Source organism: Prosopis cineraria, unplaced genomic scaffold (assembly GCF_029017545.1).
Source record: "Prosopis cineraria cultivar Desert tree isolate PC_DT_omini unplaced genomic scaffold, ASM2901754v1 PC726, whole genome shotgun sequence".
Classification (NCBI taxonomy): Eukaryota; Viridiplantae; Streptophyta; class Magnoliopsida; order Fabales; family Fabaceae; genus Prosopis; species Prosopis cineraria.
Genome location: NW_026556051.1, coordinates 15,236 through 29,539, shown reverse-complemented (window position 1 = coordinate 29,539; position 14,304 = coordinate 15,236). Strand labels below are relative to the sequence as shown.

The 14,304-nt window shown below is 26.8% G+C and overlaps 1 non-coding gene across 1 annotated transcript; it reads left to right on the top strand.

Annotated features, from left to right (window-relative positions):
* The first annotated feature begins 9,506 nt into the window (after positions 1-9,506).
* TRNAA-AGC (transfer RNA alanine (anticodon AGC)) lies at positions 9,507-9,579 on the top strand. Its single transcript has one exon. It is a non-coding gene; the product is annotated as a tRNA-Ala (tRNA).
* The last annotated feature ends 4,725 nt before the right edge of the window (positions 9,580-14,304 follow it).

Genomic DNA, 14,304 nt, shown 5'->3' with positions numbered 1-14,304 from the left:
AATATAAAAAAGTATTTATTTTAATATAAATAACACCATGGCATGTCACCCTTTCATTGAATGCAGATGATTAATTATATAATTAAAAAATCCCGTTGATTAACAAATTGTAAAAGTTAAACGCTGATAAATCAAGATAAGCGGCTTGCATTTAATTAGTCCGCATAGAAAAAAAAGAATTAAAGAAATGGAAACCAAATTAATAATTAGTGGTCCTTCAAAAGGGAGAGGTATTTTAAAATACCTCATCACTGTTGAATGTTGTTGTTGTGTTGTGCGCGTGAGATTGAGAGTGCCGATTCGAACTCGTGGCTTGACTTGTGATAGAAAAACACTTTCGCCACCAAGCCACGGGCTTCAATGGCGGGCAATGGTCGATTTTTAATTTATTGATCTCTCTTTATCTTGCTATGACCTTTTTGCCTGCATCTATTGAGCCCTCCCTCTATGTTTCTTTTCATTATGCTTTAATTGAATACTTTTCCTTCTTTTCTTTTCTTTTTTTAAAGACACAAAGGTGCTAAGCTACTTCAACTGGATACTTTTATTCCAATATTTTGTTAAAATTGATTGCTCATAGTATATCGAATTTATACTCAATCCATATCAAATCAAAAACAAAAAAAATTATATATGAAAGCATACTAAATTTGTGGTCAAAAGTGTCAAGTATCTTATGAATTGATAGATTGGTATTGTGGTTTTTTAGATTGTAACTAGCATAAATTTTCTTATGATTCTCGAGATAGGTTAAGAAAACAATTTCTTATCACATCCAACCTAGATGACCATGACCCCCCTATTTATAGATTTAGGTTTATGATATTTACAATTTAGTTCCTCAATAAATTATATTCCTTTTGAATCATAATATAAGTTATTATTAAATAATTTATGTTTTTAAAAAATGGTTTGCTAAGATCTTAATTTTTTTAAAAAATTTCATACTTTTTCAATTGTACCATTAAGCATAATAAATATAATATTTAACTTATTTAAAAAATTCTTATTAATTACTCAATAAAGTAAGTGCATAATTGAGAAAAACATAACACCCATCTAACACTCTATATTTTAGATCAAGCAAAATTTATAAAAAAAGACTTATATTGTGGTCGGAGGAAGTAAATATCACTTCATTCTCTATACATTAATTCCATAACAATTGCACCATTTCAACTTTAAGAAGTGTTTTCAAATAAATCACTTTATTCTATTCAAAAAAAATAAAATAAATAACTTTATTTAGGCTAAATTATACTTAAAGCCAGACATTTTTAATATTTATAGCTGTTTGTTGAATTTTATTCCAATTTATTTACTCCTTCTAAACCACAATATAGAATATTTTTTAAAAAATTTACTTAATTTAAAATACAAGACATTAGACAACTTTTATATTTATTTTTTTTAACTATATCCTTGCTTTTTTATTACTTTAAAAAAATAATGCATTAAAGTTTTAATTATCATTATCAAAATACTTATATAAGGTATTTATAAAGGTAAAATTGAAAAAGTGTAAATTCTTTTAAAAAATTAAGGTTTCGACTAACATTTTTGAAAATTATAAATTAGTTATCAATGTCCTATATTTTGGTCCAAAGGAAATACAATACAACAGTTACCCTCATTTAAATTTGATAATATGCAAATATGGCATATAATAATATTAGATATCAAATACTCTATAATAATACAAAACAAAATTTTAAATTTCCAACTGTAAACAATATTCCAAAATTTGCCATCAACGGGAAATATTTTTACTTAAACAAATGGTTGGGATTATCTTATATATGTAACAATCTAAATGAAAAGGGTTAGTTTTGCCATCAACATTTATATACATAATTGTATAATATATATAACAGATGATTTGTTCAAGTAATTTAAAAGATGATGTGCTCAAGCAATGGAAAATTATGAGCAGTGATTATTAAAAGGAGAGGTGTTTTGAAACACCTCATTGAGAGACGAAGATCGTCAAATTCATGTTCTTCTGTGTCGCCGTTTCGAACTCGTGATTTGATTGGAAGAGCTAAATTGCTCTCGCCATCAAGCCAAGAGTTCGATTGGCTTTAGGTGGCTGCTTTCATAATTGAATATAACAAAGTAATTAATCAGAGGTTTTTCCTTCTCTCTTTCTATCTTTAGAAGTTAGAATCAAGATTTGCCACTTGCTAATCAACATGATTATTTTAGTGTACTGTTAATCTGTTATAGGGCACGCATATCATTTATTTGTTTATGAAAAAATGAATCATTTAATGTTGATAGTTTTTATTTAATTATAATTTAATTTCTAAACTTTCACTTGTTATAATTCAATTCTTATAATTTTAATTTAATTACAATTCAGTCTATATTATTTTAACCATTAAAAATATTAATTTTTATATTATAGAAAATAAAATTGTAAACACAAAAATTATTTTGTAACTTAGGGATTAATTTTTAATTAATGAAAATATATCACCGAATTGTAATGAGTTAAAGTTAATAGATTTGGTTATACGAGTCAAAATTATAAAAATTATGTTATAATAACTTAAAATTTAAAAACTAAATTATAATTGAATTAAAGTTATATATATATATATATATTATTTACTCATTCATTTTTGCCACAGATTCCGATAAAGAGTATCCTCTATTATTTTCACTGTAATGTTATTTAATTAAATATTGATAGATAAATAATAAAATACATATATAAGAAAATGACGTAAATAATTTTCAGCAAGTAATTATAAATTCATAATTTACTTTTTACCTTTTCTTACTTAATCATTTGTATTTATTTATTTATTTTTTTTTCAAGATATCTCCATAATTAATAGTTATAAAATTAATTATTTTTTAAATTTAAGTATCATTTAAAAAGTTATTCCCTCATAGCCTTATGTGCATTTTAACTTTTAAAGACATATGCTGTCCTGAACGGGCCTGATCTTAATATGGGCTCAATCAATGAGGCAAGATATGTCAGTGGGCCAGACATTTACAAAAGATAAATAAGGGTACAAACATGGACAGAAAGTTAAAGTGGCATGGTTTTATTGGTATATTTTATGATTTTTGTGTTAAAAGAAAATTAAAGTAACTTGAATGTCAGGATTAAAATATATTTTTAAGTTCAAAAAACACTTATAAATCGTCCATCAATAAAATCTAGATTGATAATAGGGGTTGGTAATTTAATGATAATAATAATAGATTATTAATCATAGTTAATATAATCATTAGTCATAGTTCTATCCAAGTAGGCCCCAACCAACGAAAAGCCAGGGCGACACAGTTCTATTGGTAATTTGATGGATTAATTAACAAAAAGACTCTTCTCGGCACAAATAAAACTGAGGGATTCCTTGCTGAGTTTCAATAGTTAAAATTTATTTCCCCCCCCCCCTAAAAATTTAAGCCATTTGCATTCGGTACTTGTCACAAGTGATGAGCACTACTCATAAGAGACAAAAGCAATTTTGACCCTTTATTTCAATCTAAATTGAACCTTACCGTTCATTTAAATTAATTTTTAAATATTTTTATATTATATTTGTTAATATAAAAAATTTAAAATTTTAATAAACATGTTTAGTATCATTCTATTCAATACATATTTAATCTGACAGTCCAATTTAAGATTAAAAATTTTATAATTTTATAATTTAACTGTCCAAATAAACTTTGAACAGTTTAGATATAATTTAAATGACCTAATTTAATATTAAAAATTTTATAAATTAACTATTTAAATATAATTTAAATAGTTCAGATTTAATATTAAATTTTTTATATTTTTTAATGTAATAATTATAATATTAAAAATATGTAAAAATTAATTTAAATAGACGGTAAAAATTAATTTGAGTTGAAATAGAGGGCCAGGAGAAATTAATTTAAAATTTTGGTGCTCATTTTGATACTTAACTTCTCTTTAAAAATATGACGGAAATATAAAAAAAAATTAATGTAGTTTTGTTTGATAAAATCATTTTGAAACTTTTTAATTAATTTTTAATATCAAAATCAAAATTATGTGTAAAAACATATAAAAGAAGGTAAATTGTATATAATTTTCTTAGAAAGACAGATAGCACTCATAATGAATTTATCTGGATTAAAATATATATTATAATAAAACAGGTTCCTATAGCATTATAGGACTAAAGCGGATTTACTGTTCACCGCCATATCCTTTTGAAATATTTTGCAATTGATTTTCAAAAGCGCATGGATAATATCTATATTTTTTTCCCTGCCAACGTATAGATAAAACACTATTTATATAAATGCGAGAAACGTATATTGCTTTTTTTTTTTTTTTGGCCTTGTTCTTCTTCTCCTCTCTCTCTGGTAGAGAGACACGTATATTGTTTTTTTGATATGATTCAATGGGAATTTGTAAAAGGAGAGGTGTTTTATAACACCTCATACTATTAGAAACAGATATGAGAGATCAGATAACATCTGTGAACTGCGAGGCATCGAACCCATGACTTACTAAGTCAAGCCAATACGCTCTAACCACAAGCCATGAGCTCGAGAGGCGCCTTGTTGCGTTTCTAAATTATACGGATTGTAATGTTTCTCCATGCCAGACACAACAACAAAATTATCCTCACACAGGGAAGAGGATTTTATGTTGCCTTGTTTTTATAATTTTATATATGCTTCCATATTATTCATCTATGTCTTTATTTTGTTCATCCTTTTATATCAATATATATTTGTATAAATTGTTACCAATAAAAAATCTATTTAAAATTTAGCAAAACGGTCATTTTGTGTATTTGACTTTTAAATAGTATTGTAATTTGTGCTATTCACTTAGAAATTAAATTATACATTATATAATGAATAATTAATTGTGTTAGGTTTTAGTATTAATGTATTTTTGACCTATTTAATACATTAAATTTTATATTTTTAAAAACTTGTTATTTAACCTATCAAATTTTATGTTATTTAAGATTATTGTAATATATATATGTTTTTGAAATATTTCTAATGTGAAACATTTTACAAATAAAGTACAAATAATAAACATTAATGTCAAGCCAAAAAAAACTCATAAACATTAATGTCCATTTTGATAATTATAAATTTAAAAGTATTTTTTAATACAAGGTCACAGTGAAAACCATGCAAAAAGACTAAGTTCAAATTATGTCCAAGGCCATAAAGGTTATACAATCCATGGGAGGATTGTCTAAAAAAATAATATCAAAATGCCCTTTCAAAGCCTTGTGAGCTAACAGATCTACGTATCGATTAGCTTCTCTGTAGACATCATTTAAAAGTACTTTTAATTATAAGTATTCCAAACAACTTTTAGTTTATCAATTTCACTTTTAAAAAATACATCTAAAAATAAATTTTATTATAACTACCGATCATGTTTACTAAATTAATTTTTGTCAACTAAACTTTTGATAAATAATTTTTTGACCAATGAAAAACCAAACTCACATTACATTTATTATATTAACAACTTTATATTGGTTATAAACAATTTCAATTTAGGTATCAGTAATTACTCTTTCTAGCATTTTGCAGAGGGTAGGCAGCATAATTCTGCCAAAAAAATGCCAGGTAAGTCCCCAATGACTTTGGAGTAATTATTTTATTTTAGAGTACTATTTTGTCATTTGCTTATTTGAGTGGGACCTTAACTATCATTCTTCCTGGTTTCTTTCCTCACTTGCATTATAATTGGATAAAGAGTTTAAAAAAATGGACAAAAGTTTATTGGCCCAGTGACACCAGGGTGCATCTTTAAAATGATGATGAGAGTAGTTTATCTTTGAGTTCTTTTGTTGTAACTATTAAGTTATCTTGATACTCTTTTCTATTTAAAAAAAAAATGAGAGGTTGGGGTTTAGAATTTTTGGATAACCACGCGCGCGCGTGTGTGTAGACTTGCATTTAGTTTGAAGAATAGAAATGCATCCTATACTTCAGAATGTTCGCAAAACAAACGCGCCCCTTTTTTTTGGGCATATTTATACTGCAAAATGGGGTGTGAAAAATGTTTAATTTTTGTCGTTAACTCCTATCAATAACTCATACTATGCAATTTTTAATCAATATAAATATTAATAAATTGACATCAATATTAAATTAAAGCAACACAGAAAAAGTGAAAAATGATAGGTATTTTGAAATACCTCATTATTCAGTAATTAGTAATAATAACAACAACAACAGTTACTCCCTCTGGATTTTCCGATAACTGCTTACTCGAACCCACGACTTTCAAGTTAAGACAGAAGCCTCCCAACCAGTAAGCCAGAAGCCTATGAGCTTCATGTGTTTTCTCCCTTGTTATTTATTTTACAGTGTGCAAAATTGCATTTTGGGTCATTATTCATTATATTAGTGTGTAACACAAGAAATTTATGGTTTTTAGTTTTTTTATTTAAAGACCAGATGGAATGTGTGATCTTTAGTTTATTTATTTATATCAAACTTTTGTGTGGTGGGTGTAATGTAACTCAATCTTTTCACCATTTTTGTCTAAACTCATGATTTCTTTTAAATAAGAAATCAAATATAATTAAAAAAATTAAAATACAATTAAAAAATAAACACAGAAGAAAAAAAGAAAACGAGAGGTATTTTGAAATACCTCATCATCAAGCATTGTTGTTATTGATGTTGTTGTTGTGTTTGTTGCTGTTGTTTACTTTTTCACTTTTTGTAAATTTTTTAAATACAAAATAAAAATTACCTTACTTAAACATAATCATTTATTATAATATGATGAAACTATATGAAATAAATAAATTTTTTAATAAAATTAATATAATCATTTTTCAATGGATAATATATATATATATATATATATTGCTAACGGATGGAAAATATACTATATAAAAATAAATAAAAATTAATCCCACAATTCTTATAATTTCACTCAATTTTTAATCAAATATTCATAATTTTTTACTTTAAAAAATTAATTTTTTTATTCTTTCAACTTTTAATTTATTTGTAACTCAATCTCTCAACTATGACTTGCTGTGATTCAATTCTTAAAATTTTGACTCATTTATAATTCAATCTCTTAACTATTGACTCGTTCATGACTCAATCCCTCAACTTTTATTACTTTTTTCATGTTAGCTTATATCTACATCAAAGAGCAAGAAGGGGGTATTTTAGATCAAGATATGAGCATTTCTTTTATTCTTCTTGTTTAATAAGGATAATTTTTAAAAAAATTGAAAAATAGGGAACATATTATAAGTGAGCCAAAAGTTGCGAGACTAAGTTGCAGTGTGTCATAATTGAGGAATTGAGTTATAAGTTAACTAAAGGTTAAAGAAATAAAAGATTGATTTTGCCTTTAACTTTTTATTAAATTCTTATAATCAAAATACGTTAATTTCAAGGCATAGCAATATTAGTGAGTGTTAAGTTGGCTAACTAAAGATGAAGAGGCTTTGTGACACATAAAATTAAAGTGGCTTTCCTATTTAGTCCCCTAACCTTTAAAAAATATTTTGCAATTGATTTTCTATATTGTATGGATATACTCTATTTTTCCGCCAACATATGGATAAAATACAGTATAAAATATTTTTGTTTGATAGGGATATACACGTCTCGCTGAAAAATTTTAAAAGGAGAGGTGTTTTGGAACACCTCATGTTATTAGAAACAGAAACCAAACAGCACCTTAGGAATCGAACCCATGACTTAAAAGTACGGCAGATGAACGCTCTGACCAAGGGAGCCACGAGTTCGAAAGACAACACAATGCTAATTTTAATTTTATCATCTTAATATTTCTCATTCTCTTCTACCCCTCCACCTCATGGTAAACAAAGTTAACTGATCTTGTAGTTATTACAAAATGTTAACTATATCCTCAAAATTGTTTTTAAAAATATTTTCTTAATTTTAGTTTTTTATAATTAATAATAATAATAAATTGTTATTTAAAATTTCAAATGATAATGAATAAATTCAGGATAAAATTTAAAATAATAGTTAGTCTAACTTTATCTTATATTAAAGTCTAAAGTGAGGGAGAAAAAACACAAAAATATTGGTTCAGGGGAAAACATAAGTATAATCAAGCTGCTCATTTTATAACTACCTCTTCTTTTGATGAAATCAAACAAGTAGTTTTCAACTTGCCTAAAGATAGTGCTTTGAATCTGGGGGTTTTTCATCCACATTTTTTTCTTCAAAAATACTAGTTGCTTGCGTGTAATGATACTTATAACTTAGTGCTTCACTTTTGAAACTCTAAATTCCTTCTCAAGAGGGTTAACAAAACTCACGTCATTCTCATTCCAAAGCGATCTTATATGCAGACAATCAAGGACTTAAGACCAACAAGTCTTTATTATGTCTCCTACAAGATTATATCTAAAATTATTTGTAATAGATTTAAAGAGGTTCTTTGGTCTATAATATCTTATCATTATAGTGCTTTTCTACCAAAATGGCTCATTTATGATAATAGCCTACTTGTGGTTGACCTCATCACACATTAAGGGTCCGTTTGGGTACTCTTAGTTCATATTTAGAAAGTAAAATTTTACTTTTAAGATGGTCGAAGTAATTTGGATAAAACATTTTGCAAAAAAAACACATCTAAACAGTGGATGAAAGTAAATATGAGAAACGTAACTATTTAAAATTTTAAAAAGTGGAATGTTATTTGACCATATTATTTCAAGTTTAATCTCTTATTCTTTTATTTAAAAAATAATTAATTCATTAAAATATAATTATAGTTTAATAATAATAATTAGGTATCAAGTTTTTAGCATTATAAATTAAATAATTAATTATGTTAATTTTTAGCATTATTGTACAATAAAAATTATAAATCTTTATCACTTTTTTTTAAATTAAAAATTTAAAAAGTACAAACAACTAGAGATTAAGTTTTTAACATTATAGATCAAATTTTATATTATTTAAAATATTTATCATATTTTTAAAATATTTCAAAGATATTATATTTGTATAATAAAAATTATAAATCATCATAAATTAATGTTTTTTTTTATAATTGTACATTCAAAAGTATATTTTTATTATCATAATCCAAATAATTTTTAATGTACCAAATTAATTTTTTAAAAAAATATATCTAAATATAAATTTCGTTGTAACAATTGACTTTCATTAAACTAACTTTTGTCAAATGGACTTTTAGTAAACTAAAATTTAAAAACATACTAAATTCTCAAAAGAAAAAAAATTAGTAGCCTTGAAAGTGATTTTTTAAAATCATTTAATTGATTGTCCATGAATTTCATCGAAACTATTATGATTAAAATGAAATTTTCTAAGAAATGCATCAATCTCATCTTGCAATGTCTCCCAATGGTTCAGTAACAGTTGAGATTATGGTCATCGTTATGTTCCCATTTTCCTTTGTGGGGGGCCTTACACAAGGGAATCTCCTTTTGTCTTACATGAATAGATGTCGTATGATTTGTAGTTATTAGTTTATATTAGTTTTAAATTTATAAATTGGGGATGTAGCTCAGATGGTAGAGCGCTCGCTTAGCATGCGAGAGGTACGGGGATCGATACCCCGCATCTCCATTTTGGTGTTTTCCTCACTCTTTAACCCACTTCTTTATTGTCTTCCGCAAAGGCGCAAACGGACGCAAAGTGTTTGTCACGTTTCTTGCCGCGTGCATTAACGCGCACTCATATAAAGGGGCCTTTGTTTTTTTGAAATTTTTTTTTTCACTTTTGATATCAAAGTCATTAATTAAAGCTTACATTAAAAAAAATTATGCATGCTTGCTAGCCTCTATCATACGATTACAAGTTATCACCTATTTTTATCTCATTCATATATATATATATATATATATTGCATAGAGTTGGTAACCAAGTTGTTTTGACCCATATAAGCTAGGCCTTTATGGACTTGGTTCATATGGGTTTAAATTCAAAAGCTTGTTTTTCTTCAAATTGGTCATTTTTTAAAACTTGTCTTTTATTTTAATTTTTAATTATTTTAACTTTTGCATCAGGAAATTAATTTTTTCTAAAATATAAATTGTAATATTTAAAAATTAAAAATAAGTAATATAAATTTTAATTTTAAAATATAAACATATATTATAAAGTATAAATTTAATTTAAAAATTAAAAATATATTATTTTTAAGGGTAAAACAAAAAAAATGCTTAAACAGGCCCTTCAAGGCTTTTTTTATAGGGCATGAACTAGTTGGGATTAAAAGCCTAATTACACTAAAATTTCTTGATTGTTCAAGCCTATGTCCTAAAAAAAAAAGGACATAAACGAGCAGCCTATATTTCCACTTTTAGTCATAAGTTGAAATTAAAATGATTTATTTATAATGGCAAGTCAAAACTAATTTGTTTCTATTAGATTTAAAATGGTATATACCAGTACCTTTTTGGAATTATTGGTTGCTGCGAGTTAATACATCAACACCAACAATCAGGTGTCTAAATACAATGTCTAGTCTCAAAATTAAGCCACACCTTTCATACATAAATCGTGTAAGGTTTTAAGTTTCTGGTCATAACTATGTTCTTTGCCATATTCATTCCAATTCCTTCACATGTCTCCTAAAAAAAATTCTTGAATTTTGGATGTTAAATGTGCTTATGCACTTTTTGAGTAGGAATTCATTTTATAAAAAATCCTGACTTTCATTCTTTGGCGGGTCTTTAAGTGCCATTTGATTACCTATATTGTGGTGAAGGAATGTTTATATATGATCTGATTGTTTATGTAAAACCCACGATAGCAACAAATGCAATTTATTTCTCTGAGTTCCTACAAAATTAGCTAAGTCTACTTGATTGCATATTAGTAACTAGCTAACTATATATATGTGGGTGACTCCTCAGTCCTCTCCTAGCAAATAACAAGACAACAAAGTAAAAAAAAAAAAAAATATTATTTTCCTGTATCTCCTGATCTGAACACATAATTCCAAATTCATAGGAACAATTTTTAGAGCAAAGAAAGAAACATGGAATAGCAGAAAAAGAGAAGTATTTTGAAATACCTCATGAAGTTGAAGAATAATAATGATGATGATGATTCTCCCTTCTTTCCGTCATCGCTGTTCGAACTCACGTCTTGCCAGTTAAAAGTAGAGCGCCCTAACCAGCAAGCCACAAGTCCATAGGGCTCGATGTGTTTAATCGTTTTATTCTTGTCTATCAATTGTTGTAAATGCCATTGTGAATTAATTTTCAAAATAAAATGTTAAACTTTATAAATTCTATTAATAAATTTTAAATAGATATTATTTTTAGATATTATTAGTATGTACGAGGCCTCCTTTATTAAAAAATTCTTAAAATCATATATTACAAATATCTTATTTACAATTTTTCTTAATCGAGAAGGAGAGGACAATATCATTAATTGATGAAAATAATAGAGTTTCAATCATAGTCAAAAGCAAAGGCACATATATAGAAACAGAGCAAAAAAGCAAATCAACCAATTCCTTCACTCAACAAAATAAGGGGGGCCAAAAATCATCACTGCCACCACCACAAGATCTCCCACCATCAAAGCACTGGAATCCATAAGAAAGAAAACAAGACAGCAAAGCTATAAGGGGTAGGGGTTTAGAGAACCACCCAAGAGGTCTCAAGGGAGCAACTAAAAAGGGTGAAAAAGAGCCACCATGAGGTAACCTTGTTCTATCGAAGGTGGGGACCAGTGTTTTGAAAATTAGATTGGACGGTTGTACCAGTCCGATCGTCAACCGATCTGGTTTTTGGTTTAATTCATGTGAGAAAATTGTTTTAGGAGTTAAGCTGTTTCAAACCAATGGTCGGATTGGAAATTGAAATTAAATTGGAAATCGGATCCGGTTTTCAAAAACTGGATTGCTTAGAAAAAATTTTATTTTTTATCAATTTTTTTTAAAAATGACTAATTTTTTTAATCATTTGATATTATGTTGTATCATGTGGCTTGTTAAGTCATGATAAACTTAAAATATTTAATTTTTTTAAGTTAAATAGCAATTTCATATGTATTTTTTATATTTAGATTATTATATAAATATAATTTTTTTAATTTAATTATTACATCATCGGTTTGACTATTGGTCCAACCCGATTGAACCATGTGAACTATGAACCACTGACTTTCTGGTTCAATATCTGGTCCTATTCTAAAATATTGGCGGGGACGCTCATCCTTTGTTTCCAATTTGTTGTCGGCGTCTTGTTTTCAATTTTTGTTTGGTTTTGCTGTGGGATTATCAGTTTTGGTTTTGCTGTGGGATTATCGGTTTATTGGCTTAAAAATAATCAAATTTGAGCGGTTCTCTTTGCAATACTTTTTGCTTAGTAGTGATTTTGCTAGTAATTGGTTAGATCTTGAGCTAGCTATTCTAATTTGCATGCATTTTTAGGGTTAATAAATAGGCAATTATCGTTATGGTGGCTCTTGTTAAATTTTTGAAGTGATAACAAATCTATAACAAATGTAACAAGTCCCTCATAATTTGATTTACAATTAAAGGACTATTTATAGTGAGGGGGTGCATTTGCACCTCCCCTCATGGCTTAACCACTATTATTAAGCCACAGACTTGATAGGCACTGCATCATTACTCTAAATTATTGATTTATTTTTTCACAATTAATTGATTCAGCTCTTTCTTTCTTTCTTATTATTAAGAAAACTTATTAATATTTACCACCAAATATTTAGCATCAATTTTTGATTCAATCCTTATAATTCCAAAATTCATGGCTTTTTATTTTGGGATTCAAATATATTTGCTACTCGTATGTATAAGAAAGTAGGAAATATCCACTCGTTATAGGCAAGAACTTTGCTTTTTTTTTTTTTTTTTTTTTTTGGTGCGCGCGCGCGCTCATCAACACGTACGAGGATGGAGAAACTTCACTATAAGGAACCTTTAAAAAAAAAAAAAAACAGACGAGAGAAAGAAAACAAGAGGTATTTTGAAATGCCTCATGATTTAAGCATCATCATTATCATTCATCTCCAACGTTCTACTTATTTAATTAATTAAATATTGTTTCATATGACTCATTTATAATTTATTACAAAAGGAGAGGTGTTTTAAAACACCTCATCGACTGACACTGAATCGTCAGTTGGAATCACAGCGATCACTTTGCATGCTGAATCGAACCCGTGACTGGCAAAGTTAAGCCAATGTACTCTAGCCAGCAAGCCACGAGTTCGACAAGCAGAACTGTGTGGGTCATTTTTTATATCTTTATTTAAATTCTTCTATTTTTCAACTGTAGCAAACATATTTTTGAAAAGATTTCAGTGCAAACCCTTAACCAGACATAATAATAATAATAATAATAATAATAATAATAATAATAAATTCCTTAAAGTCTGAAATTTTACTATATACCAAAGATAATAAAATGAAATTAAAATGTTGAGAGAAATGATAAAATTAATTTTTTAATTTTGTGAAATCATACACACAAACAATTCTGATAAAAAAATTAATAACTTTAGTATAAGAAACTTGTAACTTTATTTAATACAATAACAATAATTTGAATAAAAATAAGTGAAGATATATACATCAATTATTTTTGTATGAAAATTAACCACTTTAGAATGAGGAATTTGCAACTACTTTTATTATGATGGTAACACTAAGAATATAATCAAATGAAGCTATACATATAAATAACCATTGTAGGAAAAAAAAACTATTTCAATATAGGAAATGAACGACTGCAATATGAAAATTTGCAAATCCTTTTACCATGACAAGAATGCTAAGAATAAAACCAAATGAAGCCATGCACACAAACAATTCTGGTAGAAAATTAACTACTTCACTATGGAAAATGAACAATTCTAATATAAAAATTTTGTAAGTATATTTTAATAGGCTTAAGCCACTAGAGTCAATGAGGTAATTTTAATTTCATTTCATTATCCTTGATCTATAGTGAAATTTCAGACTTTAAGGGCTCTCTTTTTATTATGTTTGGTCAAGGGGTCTAAATTGAAATGTTCCCTATGTATTTTTTTTGTTAGAATTATTTTTAAATTTATGTGGAATAGCATCAATCAGTTGAAGATATTTTATCTTATATTGTATTTAAATTAATAAATATTAAATAATTGTTTAGGTATTTTTTTTATAAGAGTTCAGGTGAGTTGGGTTTTAGAAACTTAAAAAATTATATCTCAAAGCTCAAAGAATACTTACAAAAATATTTACAAATTGCTTGCTAATAATATTCTCACATAGGCCGTCGTAATTAAATCAACAATTTTGTAGGTTATGAGCGTATCGACAATTGT